This window comes from Rosa rugosa, chromosome 4, assembly GCF_958449725.1.
Source record: "Rosa rugosa chromosome 4, drRosRugo1.1, whole genome shotgun sequence".
Lineage (NCBI taxonomy): Eukaryota > Viridiplantae > Streptophyta > Magnoliopsida > Rosales > Rosaceae > Rosa > Rosa rugosa.
Genome location: NC_084823.1, coordinates 2,241,690 through 2,259,738, shown reverse-complemented (window position 1 = coordinate 2,259,738; position 18,049 = coordinate 2,241,690). Strand labels below are relative to the sequence as shown.

The window sequence follows — 18,049 nt, the reverse complement described above, 5'->3', positions numbered from 1 at the left end:
TCATTTCTTCGATGCCAATGAAATGGCTTGGTCCACAGTACATAAGCAATTGAAATAACAAACGGACAAGATAGAGCTAGCTGTCATGATAAGGATTACAAAATATCAACTCTGGTAACTCATATGCTGTGGTCCTGGGCAGAGTTATAAATGAGCCACGTTGCTCATGATAATGCCAAGGATGGGTTACTCTCATCAAGTGCCCCCCTAGAATAAAGCCTGCCCTCAGGCGCTAAAACTGGGGAAGTTTGCTGCCATGACCTGTGCTTCTTCCCATGTGGCGTCCTCTACTGGTAAGCCCTTCCATTGCACAAGCCAAGTAGTCACTGCACGTTTCTTCTTTCGGATGATCCCCATATCCAGAACCTTGAGAGGCTGCCAATGGATTTCTCCGTGACTATCAAATTGTGGCAGTGTCGTGGAAATGGGAATGGAATCATCAATGCGTTTCTTGAGCAATGAGACATGGAATGTCGGGTGTATCTTGGAGTGACCTAGTAAGTTCAATCTATAGGCAACCTTGCCAACTCTTGCAGCGACTTGAAAGGGACCATAATAGCGAGGGGAAAGTTTATGTGCTGGCCTTTTGATCAACGGCTTTTGGCGATATGGATTTAACTTCAAAAACACCCAATCCTCTACAGTGAATTCTCTCTGTGCGATTTTGATCAATGTGCTGCTTCATTCTGTTTTGCGCAGTTGCCATGTGATCCTTGAGGTCTTTCAACAGTTGATCTCTAGCTTGCAAGGAAGTGTCCACTGCATGCACCTTACTTGAGCCAGGTAAGTATGTGGAAAGCGAAGGAGGAGGGCGACCATATAGCGCCTGAAATGGTGACATCTTTATGGTTGAATGGTAAGTGGTATTATTCCACCATTCAGCCCAATGCAGTAAGGAGCTCCAAGAAGATGGTTTGTCAGAGCCAAAGCAGCGCAAGTAATGTTCCAAGGAACGATTTACCACTTCCGATTGGCCATCAGATTCTGGATGATACACCGAGCTTTTGCATAGCTTAGTACCTTGTAGTTTGAAGAAGGAGGTCCAAAAATGACTGATGAACACGGGATCTCGATCACTAACAATAGAACGGGGCATACCATGTAGCCGAAAAATTTCTTTCATGAAGAAGTCAGCAATATGAGAAGCAGTATAAGGATGAGTGATGGCTACAGAGTGAGCATATTTGGATAATCGATCTACCACTACCATAATAGCATTGTAACCAGCAGATAGGGGTAAACCATCAACAAAATCCATTGCAATATCAACATATACCTCTTCCGGGATCGGCAAGGGTTGCAATAGGCCTGGAGGATGAATAGATTCATAATTCTGCCGTTGACACTGATCACAAGCTGCCACAAAACGTTTAACATCATGGCGCATTCCTGGCCAAGCGAAATTGCGGGATAACCTGATTAAAGTACGAAGGTACCCGGAGTGGCCTGCCTGAAAAGAAGAATGGAATTCATAGAGGATCTTGGCTCTCCAATATGTTGTCTTAGGTACAAAGATCCTATCTTTATACATCAATCTACCATTGATCAATTGGAACCCTTTTTTTGTTGGAGTGCCATTTAAAATTGCAGAGCGGATTGCTTGAGCTTCAGAGTTAGAGAGACATGCTCGGTCAATTAGCTGGATGCTATCGACGATTGGGGCTGAGACACATTGTATGGCCATGGCTTCATGACGTCTGGATAGAAGGTCAGGAACCGTATTAGCATTGCCCGGCTTGTACTCAATCTTGTAGTTATACCCCAACAGTTTGGAAAACCATTTATGTTGAGATGGAGTAGAAATGCGTTGATCCAAAAGGTGTTTGAGGGTCTGATGATCAGTGAGAATAGTGAAGAAATTACCCAGTAGATAAGGGCGCCACTTCTCTATAGCAAACATGATTGCGAACATCTCTCGATCATAAGTGGAGAGGGCTTGATGCGATTGAGATAAGGCTTTGCTAAGAAAGGCTACGGGATGCTTGTTTTGGGTGAGCACAGCCCCAATGCCCATGCTACTCGCATCAGTTTCTACTGTGAACGGTTGAGTAAAATCTGGGAGAGCTAACACTGGAGCCGAGATTACCGCCGATTTGAGCTGTTGGAAGGATTGCTCTGCCGCCGGTGACCAATTAAAGCTATCCCGATGTAACAGGTCTGTGAGAGGCCGAGCTATGATGCTGTAATCCTTAATAAAACGGCGGTAATAGCCGGAGAGTCCAAGGAAGCCACGAAGAGATTTAACAGTAGTAGGCCTGGGCCATTCCTGTACCGCTTGGACTTTTGAAGGGTCCACTGAAACTCCTGCAGCAGAGACTAGATGGCCCAAATAATAGACACTGGATTGGGCAAAAGAGCACTTGGACAGCTTGACCTTTAGATTGTTAGCCCGAAGTAACTCGAAAACCATCTCAAGATGTGTGACATGAGAATGTAAGTCATTACTATAAATTAAAATATCATCGAAAAACACAAGTACGAACTTACGTTGCATAGGCTTGAACACTTGGTTCATCAAGGCTTGAAATGTCGAAGGTGCGTTGGTGAGGCCAAATGGCATCACAACGAATTCATAATGACCCTCATGAGTTCGAAAGGCCGTTTTGTGGATGTCCGCCTCTTTCATGAGGATTTGGTGGTAGCCGGAACGTAGGTCGAGCTTGGAAAAGAACTTTGCCCCATGTAATTCATCGAGAAGCTCATCGACGACGGGAATAGGAAATCTATCTTTCACGGTTACAGCATTGAGGTTGCGATAGTCAACGCAAAATCTCCAAGTGCCTTCCTTCTTTTTGACTAGGAGGACTGGTGAAGAATATGGGCTAGAACTTGGCCGGATTAGCCCATTAGCAAGCATCTCAGTGACTTGGGCTTCTAATTCCTCTTTCTGTGAGTGGGCGTACCGATAAGGTCGCACGTTCACTGGACTTGCTTGAGGAATAAGTGTAATCTGATGGTCAATGTCTCTAGCAGGAGGAAGGCCGGCTGGTGGTTGAAACAAGTCCTGAAAGCGGTCCAAAAGGAGCTGGACACAACTTGGTAATGGGTCATTGGGCTCGAGTTTGGGCTGCTCGATCAACTGTGTAACGGAGTCCAAATGGTCTGCTGGAAGGAGAGCTAGAAGTTCTTGATTGCTGGAGGCAGTTGGTGTCTGTGTAATCCCTCGTAGTGTATGCAGAGTGCCATTAGCTATAAAGATCATAACCTTTTCAGCGAAGTGCCAACCAATGAAGCCTAAACTATCTAGCCATTTTGCCCCCAATACCAAGTCACAACCGACTACCGGAAGGAGGAAATCGCCGGCAAAAGTGTACGATTGTATCTGTACCTGCACGTTGTGTACTGTTCCAGCTGGGCGGAGATCATGGCCAGAGGCAAAGGTGAATTGGAGCGGGGAATCATGGTAGATTGGGAGACCCAACCGATGCGCAATTGCCGGGTTAAGGAAGTTGGAAGCAGAGCCGCAATCAATGAAAATCCGGATTGGGGTGTTGAGGATAAAGCCCTCCATACGCATCACTGCTCCAATGGTTGAGTTTGTGATAGCGTGAAGGGAATGATGTCTTCCTGATCAGTGGGTGAGGCTTCTAAGGCTGTAACAGCATCAAAAAATTCCGGCGACTCATCGGCAAGGACTGGCAGCGGCGACTCCATGATGGCCAGAAACGGTTTCTTACAGACATGGCCCTTAGAATACGACTCGTCACATGTATAGCAGAGTCCTCGATCTCGTCGATCCCTCTGCTCAGCTGGGCTCCATTTTCGGAATGGACCAGCGGGTCTACCGGTCGATACAAAGTTGGAATTGGGTGGTTGTGGTGTGGAGATGGGACCATGGGTGGCAGAGGTAGCTGTGAAGGGATTGTGGTGCGGCCCACTGACTGGTTTGCCCATAGACCAAGTTTGGGGGCGGAAATTCCAGCTCGATGCGGCACGCAGGTCCTTGACCTTGGCTTCATAACGGCGTGCAAGGCGGTGGGCATGGGAAAGCGAGCGAGGTTCCATAGCAATGACATCGTGACGGATCTCGGATTTCAGGCCACCGAGAAAAATGTGTAGCAGGTGCTCGTCGACCATTCCGGAGCTCGGCATGAGAGTTTCGTGAACTCATTGATGAACTCATCCACCGAAGTTTCTTGTTGTAGGTGGGTGAGCTGGGATTTGAGATCGGTGGTGCTGCCTGCTCCAAAGTGTTCCAGGAAGGCTGGTAGGAACTGATCCCAGGTGGAGTATGGGTGACGCTGCTCGAAAGTGTTCATCCAGACGGAAGCAACTGGCCCAAAGTGTGAGGATACTATGGCGACTCTTTCGTGCAGGGGAATTCGGTTGACACGTAAGTAACGCTCAGCTATGGCTATCCAGTCCATGGCATCAGCACCTGTGAAACGGGGTAGGTCAATTTTGGGTGGTTTGAAAATGTAGTCTGTATGTGGATGGGTTGTTTGTTGGGGAGTGGGGGTAGGATTTGATGTGAGTGTCAGTCGGAGTGCACAGGGTTAGTGGTGCTGGTGATGGTGGAATAGGTGGCCGGGTTTGAGGGACCGGCGGTGTAATAGAACCCAGGAGGAGGTTGGGAGTGATGAATCTGTGGGTGTGGGTAGAAGTGAGGAGGGTATGGCCAAGAATATTGGGGCTGTGGTATAGGGGTCAGAGAAGATGGAGTGGGATGTGGGAGAGGTGTGAGAGTGGTGGTTGGTGGGAGAGTGGTGGTGGTGCTTATAGGCAACGGAGCCGAGCTAGAGGCACCGCTTGCCGGAGTAGAGATGGGGGAAGGTGAGTTCAGGGACTCAAAAGTAAGTTGTGGGGAGCTAGAAATAGAGCTAGCAGGAGGTTGTGGACGTTGAACCAAGAAGGCGACCACCGTGTTTTGCAAGGCTGCAAACTGGGCAGACATTCGATTTTGAAAGGTTTCGAAGGAATGGTGAAGGTCCTCATTCTGATTTTGGAGGAAGTCTATGGTGTTTTGAAAGTTGAGGGCTTGGGTATCGGATGCGTTGGAGGACGAAGAGGGTTGAGCTAATGCGGGGGGTGGTGGGTCGACGAGGGCGGAGGAGAAGGGGACGGATGGGGTGGGATTTTGTAGGCCACGGGTCATGGCTCTGATACCAGATGATGGGATGCAATTTGCAGAAAGAACAGATGAACAGAGAAAATGAAAAGGAAAGGAAATTTAATACTACTTCATTTATTCGATGCCAATGAAATGGCTTGGTCCACAGTACATAAGCAATTGAAATAACAAACAGACAAGATAGAGCTAGCTGTCATGATAAGGATTACAAAATATCAACTCTGGTGACTCATATGCTGTGGTCCTGGGCAGAGTTATAAACACTGGCGGACCTAGGGGGCAAGTGGGGGCTCACGCACCCACTCATATTTTGGACACAATGTTTTTTTCTTTTTGATCAGTTGTACACAATGTTTTATAGCTTAGGTTTATAATCATTTTGCCCCTACTTAATCTAACATTTTAACCTTTAACAATTATATATATATACATATAATTGGATCCGCCCCCATAGAAAACAAAAGCTGGGTCCGCCAGTGGTTATAAATGAGCCACGTTGCTCATGATAATGCCAAGGATGGGTTACTCTCATCATACTGTTACCTGAAAGTATCTGTCAACTCTCAAAGCTCGAGATTCTGGACTTGAGTAACTGCAGACAGCTTGAATTACTGCCCAAGAAGCTTCCGTATAGTCTTCAAGAACTGTATGCACATGATTGTACTTCACTGAAGGATTACCCAAATCAAATCAAAGTATTGGAATAGTAGAAAAGAATACTTCAATTCAGGGTTAATTCGATAAATCTATTCATCCCACAATGAGGATATATATATACAAATATAAAGGAGTAGTCTAACTCTAATAGGAAACAATCTTTCCATAATTACAGGATATTCTAATTAAATAAAATCCTAATTACATACAGATTTACAGCGATTCTACACTCCCCCTCAAGTTGGTGCATAGATGTCTATCATGCCCAACTTGTCAACCGAGCTGTCAAATACCTTCCTGGACACTCCTTTAGTAAGAACATCAGCTAATTGCTCCTCTGAGTTTACAAATGGAAAGCGAATAACCTTTCTGTTAAGATTTTCTTTAATAAAATGACGGTCAACCTCCACATGCTTTGTTCTATCATGCTGAACTGGATTATGTGCAATCTCAATGGCAGCTGTATTATCACAATGCAAATCCATAGGCTTTTTAAGCTTGTAACCCAGGTCCTTCAAGACATTACGAATCCACAATATTTCACATACTCCATGTGCCATACCTCGGAACTCAGCTTCTGCACTTGATCTGGCAACGACTTTTTGCTTTTTGCTACGTCAAGTGACAAAGTTCCCTCCAACAAAAGTGAAATACCCAGATGTAGAACGTCTATCTGCTTTATCACCAGCCCAATCTGCATCTGTGTACCCAACAACTTCCAATTCATCTTTTTTCTGAAACAGTAACCCTTTACCTGGCGCCCTCTTCAAGTACCTCAAAATACGAAAGACTGCATCCATATGCTCTTCACTAGGACAATGCATAAATTGACTAACAACACTCACAGCATAAGCAATATCAGGTCTAGTATGTGAAAGATAAATCAACATTCCTACAAGACGTTGATACCTCCCTTTATCAGTTGGCACTTGATCAGGATAGATAGCAAGTCCGTGATTCATCTCAATGGGTGTCTCGATGGGTCGGCAGTCCAGCATCCCCGTTTCAGCAAGTAAATCAAGAACATATTTCCTCTGTGAAAGTGAAATCCCCTTATTAGACCTTGCAACTTCAATACCCAAAAAATACTTTAGTTGTCCCAGATCCTTCATTTCAAACTCCTTTGACAAATACTTTTGCAATTCATTTATCTCCTTCGGATCATCTCCTGTAACAATCATGTCAGCAACATACACAATAAGAGTTGTAATCTTATCATTCTTGCGCTTGATGAACAAGGTATGATCAGAATTGCTCTGTCTATATCCAAAGGCTTTCATGGACTTTGAAAATCTTCCAAACCAAGCTCTTGGAGACTGCTTTAGGCCATACAAAGACTTCTTCAATTTACACACCTTGCCAACATCACTTGGGTAATTCTCAACACCTGGGGGCATATCCATGTACACTTCTTCCTCTAAATTCCCATTAAGAAACGCATTCTTCACATCAAACTGGTGCAAGGGCCGATCTTTGTTTGCTGCAAGTGAGATTAGAATCCGGACAGTATTAATCTTTGCCACAGGTGCAAAAGTCTCCTCATAATCAATCCCATAGCGTTGTGTATATCCTTTGGCAACCAACCTCGCTTTGTATCTATTAATAGTTCCATCTGCATTAAGCTTTACAGTAAATACCCAACGACATTCTACAGTCTTCTTTCCAACCGGCATAGGTACTAGCTCCCATGTTGCATTTTTCTGAAGAGCTTCCAATTCTTCATTCATCGCCTTGGTCCATTTTGGATTCGTCAATGCATCCTGCACGTTACTAGGAATAGATACAGTAGATAATTGATCAACAACAAGTGCATGTGACCCAGAAATCCTATGGTTAGACATAAAATTAGCTATAGGGTATTTAGCTTTGGCTTTGATATCTGGTTCATATTGTTTCTTAGGAATTCTCTTGGTAACCCTTTGTGATTTCCTAGGTTCGACACTTTCTAACCCAGAAGACTCATTAAAGTTTAGGGGGTACCTGCGGTGGATCATTCTGACTGGGATCTTCAGTTGGTGAGGCAGAAGGGGGAATATCTTATGTGTGAGCTTCAGATACGTCTTGATTTTGTTTCAAATTATCCAGAAAAGTCGTCTCTTCTGTCTCGGAATTCACAACGCTCTGTTCGGCAGTTTCAGTAGTTGCATTCTCTGTTTCGGAATTAACAACACTCTGTTCGGCAGTTGCATTCCTTGTTTCAGAATTCACAACACTCCGTTCGGCAGTCGCATTTTCTGTTTTGGAATTTACAACACTCTGTTCGGCAGTCGCATTCCTTGTTTCGGAATTCACAACACTCCGTTCGGTAGTCGCATTACTCCATTCGGCAGTCGCATTTTCTGTTTCGGAATTTCTACCTTCAAATCGTTCCTCCAAATCTTCCAAGTCTTCAAAGACATCAAAATCAATAATAGAACAAGGATTCCCTTCATAACCTCTCTCCCCCTGAAGGGAAGACTGAGAAGTTCCTCCTGAGTAATATGGCTCTGATTCACGGAATGAGACATCAAGAGATATATGTATAGTGCCAGTAAGAGGATCATAACATCGATAACCCTTCTGGAAGTCAGCATAACCAACAAATATACACTTACGGGCATGGGGATCAAGCTTGCTACGTTAAGGCTTGGGAATATGAACATAAGTTGTGCACCCAAACACCCGGGGCTCCAAATTAGGCAAAGAAGGGATGGTCAAAAGTGTATGAAGCTTCTGATGAGGATTCTGAAACTCAATCACCCGGGAAGGAGTACGGTTGATAAGATATGCTGCTGATTTCACTGCTTCGCCCCAATAGGACCGAGGTACATTCATGCCAAACAAGGAAGCACGAACAACTTCCATCAACTGCCTGTTCTTCCGTTCTGCTAAACCATTTTGTTGAGGAGTATAAGAATTGGAGGTTTGATGACGAATTCCATGTGACCGGCAAAACTCAATCATAGGGCCATTCACAAACTCTCCACCATTGTCAGACTGAAACACTCTGATGGATTGTTGATACTGAGTTGCCACCATTTTGTGAAATTCGGTAAACATTCCAAATACATCACTCTTATTCTTCAGTAATGACATCCATGTCATGCGAGTGCAATCATCAATAAATGTTACAAAATACCGAGCTCCAGAAAGAGAAGGAATTTTCGCAGGACCCCAGACATCGGAGTGAATCTTCATAATAAGAACAAGACTTTTATTAAGACTTGGTGAATATGAAATACGGTGACTCTTGGCCAGTTCACAGATGTCACAGTGGAAATCCAAATCACTAACAACTGAAAACAATTGAGGTTGCAGCTTCTTAAGATAACGAAAGGATAGATGACCTAAACGGCGATGCCATAACCATACAGCTTCCTTCGCATTCTCTACCCCGTTGTTTTGATTATCTTGTCCCAAAAGATGCTTCTGTTTCTTTCCAGTCTCTGTCAGATCCAGATAGTATAATTTCCCCCTTCTAACACCATAACCAAGAATCCGTCGAGTCAGAATGTCCTGAAACACACAGAAAGACGGATAGAAAGTCACAATACATGCAAGAGCTAAAATAACTTGACCAACAGACAGGAGATTATAAGCTAGTGATGGAACAACTAAGACAGATTCAAGGGTTAAGGTATCAGATAAAGCAATAGAACCTTCTCCGGTGACCGGAGTTGGAGTACCATCAGCAGTAGAGACAACGTCTTGAGGGGAAAGTCTAAGGTTTTTCACAAGACTTGGGTCATTGGTCATATGGTCAGATGCACCTGTATCAATTATCCATGTACTATTAAAAGTAACCTTACCCTTCATACCTGACTGCGCTACATTAGCGGAGGCATTGTCTAGATAAACTTCCTCTTTAGTAGCAACAACGGCCTTGCCCAGATTCTTTCGCGGTTTCTTGGTGAAGTCCCACCAATCAGGGTAACCAATCACTTCATAGCACCGCTCCTTGCTATGACCTAATTCCCCACAGATAATGCACCTTTTGTTTGCATATGGATTTGGTTTACCTAGAGGACGGTGTGGAGAAGGTCCTGAGAAGCCTGGAGGAGGACCCTGTTTGCGTTGGGCCATAACAGAAAATTCGGTAGTTACCGAATGCCCCATAGCCTGTTTCTCTGATTGCATCATTGAGAAATTCATGATTTTCGCAGGATTGGATTTTCAATGGTTTCAAGATGGATATGAATGTTTTGGAAAAAAAGGTAGGGTGATGGTGGTTTGAAATTCAGGATGGTTTGATTTCAACGGTGGTGGTACGCAGCGATTTGTGGTATTCTTCGGGATTCAGGGTTCAGGATTCAAAGGATGCAGCGCAAGTTCAAAGGATTGAACTAGGCTCTGATACCAAGTAGAAAAGAATACTTCAATTCAGGGTTAATTCGATAAATCCATTCATCCCACAATGAGGATATATATATACAAATACAAAGGAGTAGTCTAACTCTAATAGGAAACAATCTTTCCACAATTACAGGATATTCTAATTAAATAAAATCCTAATTACATACAGATTTACAGCGATTCTACAGGAATCACGGGAGTCGGGAGTGGCTATTGTCAATTCCCTCAATTCTTCAGCGCTTGGAGTCTCACCAAGTCCCCTATCGATTGGTGTTGCAAGAACTGAGACGGAATTGATGAACCTGTCTGTGACACAGGAGCATACAGAGGGGAAACAAGTTGATCAAGTGCCAGTGACAAATCCAACGTTTCTAGACCAAGTAGGATCTCTCTCTCACAACAAAAACGGAGCATATATCTATAAATCTATCCTTTTTCTCATACTACTAGTTAACTATGCTTTTGTGTTCTACGTTGCAGATGCCTCCCTGCTCAGATTTCAGGTACATACATCCTGCAGATGAAATTCCAGAGTGGTTCGGCACTATATCCACCAGAAATCCCATATCAATCTCGATACCTCAAAATCTGGCCGATGATAACAAGTGGAAGGGATTTAGCGCGTGTGCTATATTCTCAGTCAAGGGGCATACTGCTCTCTCCCTTATTGAGCCGGATCCTGATTTTTCTACTTACTCGTATCAAATCACATTGGAAACTGATGTTATGCGTCTGGAACCAAAAGTGGTGGAACCCGAACCAGGCCGTCTTGGATCAAGTTCTCATCTGCTTGTGATCTTCTATATAGATCGTTTGGGGGTCCCACAGAGAGGGTTAAATCGATCAACTGTAGTGAGGGCTACATTTGAAACCACCAATCCATCCATGGTGGTCCAGAAATGTGGAATTCGTCTAGTCTATGAGCAAGATGCTGGATGGATTTTCAGAATATCCTGGCCCAACGCCGCTTTACCGATTATCCTGGCCCAACTACTTAAATGCCGGTTTTATATTACTATCTGGGTACTTTAATGCATTTTCAATTAAATATTGCAGTGAGAAATTCATTCCACCCTTGGAAGAAGAATCCACGCTTGTGTTGAGAAAGAACCTTGAATCTGTTCTTCCAAGATATCTTGAGGTTGATCCGTTTGTGTTTCTCTCTAGCTAGTTTATATGATATCTCTCTAATCTCCAATCTCTATCTTTGAAATAAAAGAGGTTACTAATTATTTGAATTGCGCATTTTTAATATTCCAAGCACTAAACGGTTACTCTGAAATGTTCAAATTTAACCTCAGAGGAAGACTAAATTGGTTTGATGAGGAATTTGTCTCTGATACGAGGTCAGCTTGGGCCATAATGTCAATTGAGCTGCCTCAAAATCTACACAAGAGCAAGAAGTGGATGGGATTTGGAATATACGCATCACTTGTAGAGGAAGTGGGGAAGACAATGAACGAGGACTACTATCTGTTATCTGTTGCACTAAAAACTGGGGATAAATTTTTAATGGTTTGTCAAGAACTTGGGCAGGTCAGGCCATTGTCAGAAGAACATCATCAATTATTGGTTATTTACATACCGCGGGCACAGATTCCCGAAGTGTTGTTCACTCAGACATTAACAACGGCAATGGACTTTATCATCTCGATCGATGCTAACCCTCATGTAAAGACTCAAACATGTGGGTTCCGTATTCTGTACCAGGAAGATATACAAGGATTTGCTGATACTATCATCCGGTGCATGCAGAGGGAAAATTCTCTTGAATCTCACGATAAGTTGGTGGTAGAAGCATGGATATAGTTGATACGATTGCAAGGCCCTCATATAGAGGGAATGAAAGAACGGGATTCCAGAACCCCACGGGAAAAATACTTTGAATTGTACTCACAAAAATATAGAAATTGGGTCTCTCTCTCTCGCACATATGCGTAATTTTTATTATTATTTCTTTGTTTTTGGCCTTTTTATTGACATTTGAACATATATTTACAGGACTGGTCTTGCCCTCAGTCTGTTTTATGTTACTTCGAGGGAGCTGAAATTTCCAAGTGGAAATGGTTCATGCCTTTCATCAGCCAAGGCAACTCAGAAGAAATCCAACTGCCTTTAAATGTGTTCGATGATGATAACGAGCAATGGTACCCGCGCTTTGCTGCGGGATTTGTTGTTGGTAATAATTTACAATAATGAAAGATATAATTGAAAATGACTTTATGATCAATCAAACTGATAAAATACCATATATTACATCAATTGCAATAGTATTTTTGTGAAGAGACAAACTGTTCCTAATTGAATTGCTCTAGGAAGTACTTCCTATCATCTGATTCCTCGAAGCCTTTAACTGATTATATTTACCTCAGAGCACAATGTTTAACTCTCCAAACGTCTGCCCAACTTGTTCAGTATAGACAGTCTTCAAGCTCAAACTACATAGAAAATAATGAATGAAATTTTTAGTAGATAAAGACGCATAAAAAAGAAAGGGAAACAGTGATGAGGACAATGATGAATAAGTAGATAAAATATGACAACATATAAAACATATAGCCAGAGTATTCTTATATATATCACCATAGCAATGTGTAAACATATTGTGAAGCATCTCAATGAGTTACAGAAAATGGTATTATCAAAAACTGGACTTCTTTATTAACATTAGAAATTGAAGACAGTAATGAATTTGATTTTGTTAAACTTAAATAACAAATAGTCTGTTCACCTGATTTAATTGCAAGAAAACCAACAACAAAGAAACCACACCACTGCCACTCTGTGTTAAGCTTACGGTAATACAGCTGCAGAATAAGATGGTTATATAGTAAGTGAAGAGTTGTATTGGAAGCTTGTATCGCAACTTGTGAATCACTAATAAAGTGAAAATACTGTCATAGTGAGAATGCTCTATTGACAAAACTACAATTTGGTTCACAGAAAACCAAGGATTTTGGACTGCCTGACCTTGTTTTTCCAAATCTATCATATCTCATTGTATTGTTTTTCAAAAGACCTGAGATTTATATAATGTGTAATTCCGTTGATATATATCTTTTCTCAAAACCGTAATGGTAAAGCTAATGCTGCAACCTTTTCAAAACCTTTGATTGTTCCAAATTTAAATAACAGCTAAAGATGGTAAATAATCTCTTTAGAGAAATGATCCAGTGTTAGCTTGCACAATGAAGCTACAATTTTCTCCATCAACAAAACTTCTGTTATACCCCTCACATGATTAAATAGAGTAACAGGCAGTAACACTACTACAAAAACTGCATCACACAACACCCATCAGACAAGAGATTAAAATTTTACCGTCGTCTGATAACATGAACTCCATTGTACAACGGTATTAATGAAGTTCTGTTGTGGGAATGCTACCAAATTGATGACTTTTTCTTCAGAGTTCTATCACACAACACAATTAGGCATGTTCTGTTGTCTAAATAACACAAAATTTAGCGGCAGATATCCCGCTCAAAATTCCCTCCCAAGACAAGTTCACCAATTTAATCACACAACATAATTATGTTTCATCTGTTGTAAGAATTCTGCATGCTACAACGGTGTAGTTGTTTCTGTTGTGTGAATAGAACGGGGCGCCAAATTCTGCTCCAAATTTTGAGTGGGCGGCAATGTTGTAAAAATTTGATACCTTCTACTAGGTATACCGAGTGTGTGATATAAAAAATGACACAACAGATTGTGGGGATTCTGTTGTGTGAAGGCTCAAATCTATTTGAATTGCTTCCCCCAAACCTAGCTAGGCAGCCAAATTTCCCTCCCTACTTTGACATTGTATACTCTCCTACAACAGTTGTTTAATTATCTGTTGTATGATAAACTTAACTCTTCTATGACAAATTTATTTAAGTATTCAAGTCTTGGTGTCTTACCAAACCTAGACAAGTCTTAGCTATCTGTCGAGAGAAAGAAAGAAAAAAGAACCCAGAAACCTTCTTTCCCTCTCGATCACTATCAGAACTCTAAATCACTATCAAAACTTTCTAGCCCGAGTCAAAACACTCTCAATCACTCTCAATCGCTCTCAAAACCTAGATATCGGGTTCTAGCTCTCAAAACACTCTCAATCACTCTTACCAAATCTCCGTCGAAAATCTCGAGAAAATAATCCACACCCTCTCCGCCGACGGCCTCTCGGTCCTCCTCAACTGCCTCTACGATGCCTTAGCCGACCCCAAACCCGCCGTCGAGAAAGAGTCTTTGAGTCCACGCCGATTTCACATCCATCCATCTCACCAAAGGCTCAAGAACGCCGACTCCGGCGTGGGGGATGGTGTCGCGACGCCATTGGGTTAGTTTACTGTGTTTATTGAATTCGATCCCTCTATCAATTCTTTAATCTGAAATTTTGTTTACTGGGTTTGTTGATTATAGGGAAATCTCAACTGATCTCCATTCTCCAATGGGTTTGTTGAGGTTTCCGAAAAGTTTGGATATGAATCCCACCCAGGATGCGGGTGTTACCGTGTTAGCAAGGGAGCACTTCCGAGTTTGTTTTATAAGGACAAGGAGAGAAGCGGAGACAAGAGCTCGGATGCATTGAAGACCGAGTTTGTGAAGATTTATAGCTATAAAGAGTTGGGGGAGAAGCTGAGCAAGTTGAGGCCCGAGGAGGGGAAGGAGTTTACATTGGGGGAGTTGAGTGAGAGGTTGGTCAAGTTGAGGATGATGGAAGAGAATGAGTCTGAGTCTCGGGTTGGGGGAGTGTATGAGGACTTCAGGCACAGCTTGGAGATCATCAAGATATCTCAACAAGAGGAGAAGCATAGGAAAACTTCGAGTGAGTAAGCCATTTTTTGCTGTTTTGATTGGGGTTGATGTTAAGTTTAATAGTTTGTTTTTATACAAGTAGACTGGTTTATTTTGTAAGGCTTAGAAAGAATTGTATATCAGCAGAAACATAATCGTTCCCATACCCAATTCAGTTAATATTGACAATATCTTCTAGGTGTCTAAAGAAACTTGCCCCAGTTCTAAGTTCTAGATCATGGCTAGATTTTTTTATTTTATTTCTTTATTTTGCTTTTCTAAATTAAAGAAAAGTCCTGGCTTATCAGTATGTGGATCAAGATTAGTTAACAACTTGGAGCTTGCTCTGTGGAGTAATTTACAACTATAGTTCGAACAAATATTTCAATGTTGTGCTTTATTGAATTTATTTTGGGGTCCTCTGCAACTCATTGATTAATGTTGTTTTTTCAGGGCAGAGGCTTCGTATCATAGATATAGGTCAAACTCCTGAGTATATGATGAAGAATTGTTATAAATGCATATGGAATGAATTTTCAGAATAGCTCTTTCTTAAGGTCCTGAGTACTATCCTGATAGAAATGGAGAGAGTCATTGATCATTATGTGTGTGTGTGTGTTGGAACTAGTTCATTCCACATGTTGTTTATTTATACTTATCTATTTTTGTGCCTTAATGGGAGAAATCCTTTGTATCTGCTGGTCATCTTCATTGGCTTTTTACTCTTTAAAGCACTATGGGTGCAGCTAGACATCTCGGTCGAATCCGCAATGGCACTGTGAGTGTCAAACTTTGTTCTAATTGTTTATTGTTCTTGTCCTATCTAATCTATTTGGTTTGCTTACAAGATGGTTTCAAAATAGAAGTTAGATCTTTAGATTTGGTCAATCATAAGCTATCTAAATATACAAAATTGCATGCTTCCTGCTAATGCTTCACATCAAGAAGGGGTTGGGGGGATTTGTCATCAATTACAATAATAAGGTATAGTTGCTTATGTTCTGTTTGCTGCCTTATATATAAATTTCCTGATTAATATGAATATCCTTCCAATTGTGGCTTACTGTATAATTATTTCCAATTACTGACAGACTTGAGTTCAAGAGAATCATTTCACCCTTAAAGTATCAGACAAGGTGTGTTGCAGCATTTTGCTGATCAGCAAGGATTCTGGCAAGTATTCTTGCAATTATTATTATTTTTTATATGTGAAGTACATCATGTTTATGGGAACTGGGTTGCTTAGTAGAGATGTGTGAATGACTGACATGAAACTTCTGGTTTATTAAGTTTTGTTTGCCACTATGAGTGGAGAACAAGTACTACAAAACATTTACTTGTCATAAAGGCCTACGTCATGCCATTGGAATGATGGTTTTACGCTTCTAATATATAGAATAAATGGCCATTGAGTCTTGGGGACATAACAGGAACATCCCATTAGAGATTAATCTTTGTTGTCGGTAGGTTTCAAATGACTTTGTGCTGGACGAGATGAGTTTTTATAGCCTTCTCTTAGTTGGATTGTAATTTTTTAGTTTAGTCTTGGTATAAGTTTTTGTACTAGTATAAATTGCTGACCATAGTTCTTGCTTTATATCTGGTTCTCTTTGTGTTCTTGTTTCTCGTTCGGTTCTTGGGTTTTTTGAGGTTATTCAGATTCTTTATATGCTGGGAGTTGTTATCTAGGTGAGTTGTGATTGGATATGGATTCCCTTATGTCAATTATGGTGTTCTAGTTCAGCTAAGGCACATTGTTTGGTTTTGTTGACAATCTTTTTCGGTTTGGTTGTTGCTGGAAGATTTTTCATTTATTTACTTAAGTTGAAAGATCAAAGTATGTAATTGTGATACTGCAAGTATGTAATTGTGAAGTGAGTGTGTCATGGTAGGTTCAGGTAATTTTAGTCATTGTTTTGTCTGTAGAAGGCACTTTCATGATACTGCAAGTACGTAATTGTGAAGTGAGTGTGTCAGTCTATGTATGAAAGGGAATGTCTTCTTAATTGAACCGGTGAGTATAATACAACAAGGTGACGAAACGGCCGCCTCGTAGATTCAGTTTTCTTGTCTCCCAAAATTCGTTTTTCAGTTTTTGTTTCTAAAGGAAACCACCTGAACCAGGAGGAGCTAGGACCTCTACTTATTTTGGTTCCAGAACACCGGTCTGTTATTCTTCATCTGGTTTTTACTTATTTTGATCAAACCTAACTTCCATTCGTTTATTCTTCGGGTTTTTCTTTATTGGTTTTTGGTCAAACCTACATTTCATTTTTCTTCTTCTGGTTTTGCTTTTGTTGATGTGAGTAATTTATATATGTAGTACGTGGCTATTGGGAACCGGCTGCGGCAGCTTGAGCATGATCGGATTGTTGAAAGGTTGCATGAGGCATCTGTGTTCTTGTTCATGAAATAGGTTGGCTAGCTATATTGGGATCTTTGGCAGGTGTTGAGATCTCGTTTTGGTTTCAGGAGGTATGTGTTGTTTAATTTCTGATAACCCTTTTATGAAACTTTAATTACTGGGCCGGAATGGAACAATTCCGGCGTATTGGAGAGGTTTTGGGGAGTATGAAGGCACTGATGGTCTTACAAGATGGTATCAAGATCAATCAAGGGCAGTGCTGTCTATTGCTTGATATCTTGACTTTGGCATTTGAGACAATTGGGGAGGAGATCAGGCTGAACCTGAAATTGGAGGAGAAAAAGACCAAATGGAAGGGCCTAGATGAACCTCTGAGGGAGCTCTACACAGTTTTCAGAGAAAGCGAGATTACATCAGAAGCTGCATGGATGCCAAAGACTGGTGGGGCAAAGCAGTCATCCTCCATCAGAACAAGGACTGTGTTGAATTTTACATACATAATTTGTTCTGCTACTTCTCGGCTGTCATTGAGGCAATCGAGAACGCTGGAGAGATTGCGGGGCTGGACCAGGATGAGATGCAGAAGAAGAGGATTGTGCTTAAGAGGAAGTATGATTAGGATTGGAATGACCCGAAACTTTTCCAGTGGAGATTTGTTTGTATCAGCTTTTGCTATTTTTCAATGTTAGCTAGGATGCTATCAAGCTAGCTAGAATGCCTTCTTTTTTGGTTTTATGGTGTGGATACATGAATGTATAGATGATTAACAAAGGCTGCTAGCTCTTTTGGTACATTAGACGCTTGAATTAGAGTACTTCATTACGTAATATATATTGAACATTATA

At 41.6% G+C, this 18,049-nt stretch overlaps 1 long non-coding RNA gene across 1 annotated transcript; it reads left to right on the top strand.

Moving 5' to 3' along the window:
* The first annotated feature begins 13,875 nt into the window (after positions 1-13,875).
* LOC133745768 (uncharacterized) lies at positions 13,876-18,049 on the top strand. Its single transcript, XR_009863771.1, has 5 exons — positions 13,876-14,381; positions 14,465-14,870; positions 15,293-15,823; positions 15,931-17,004; positions 17,163-18,049. It is a non-coding gene; the product is annotated as an uncharacterized LOC133745768 (long non-coding RNA).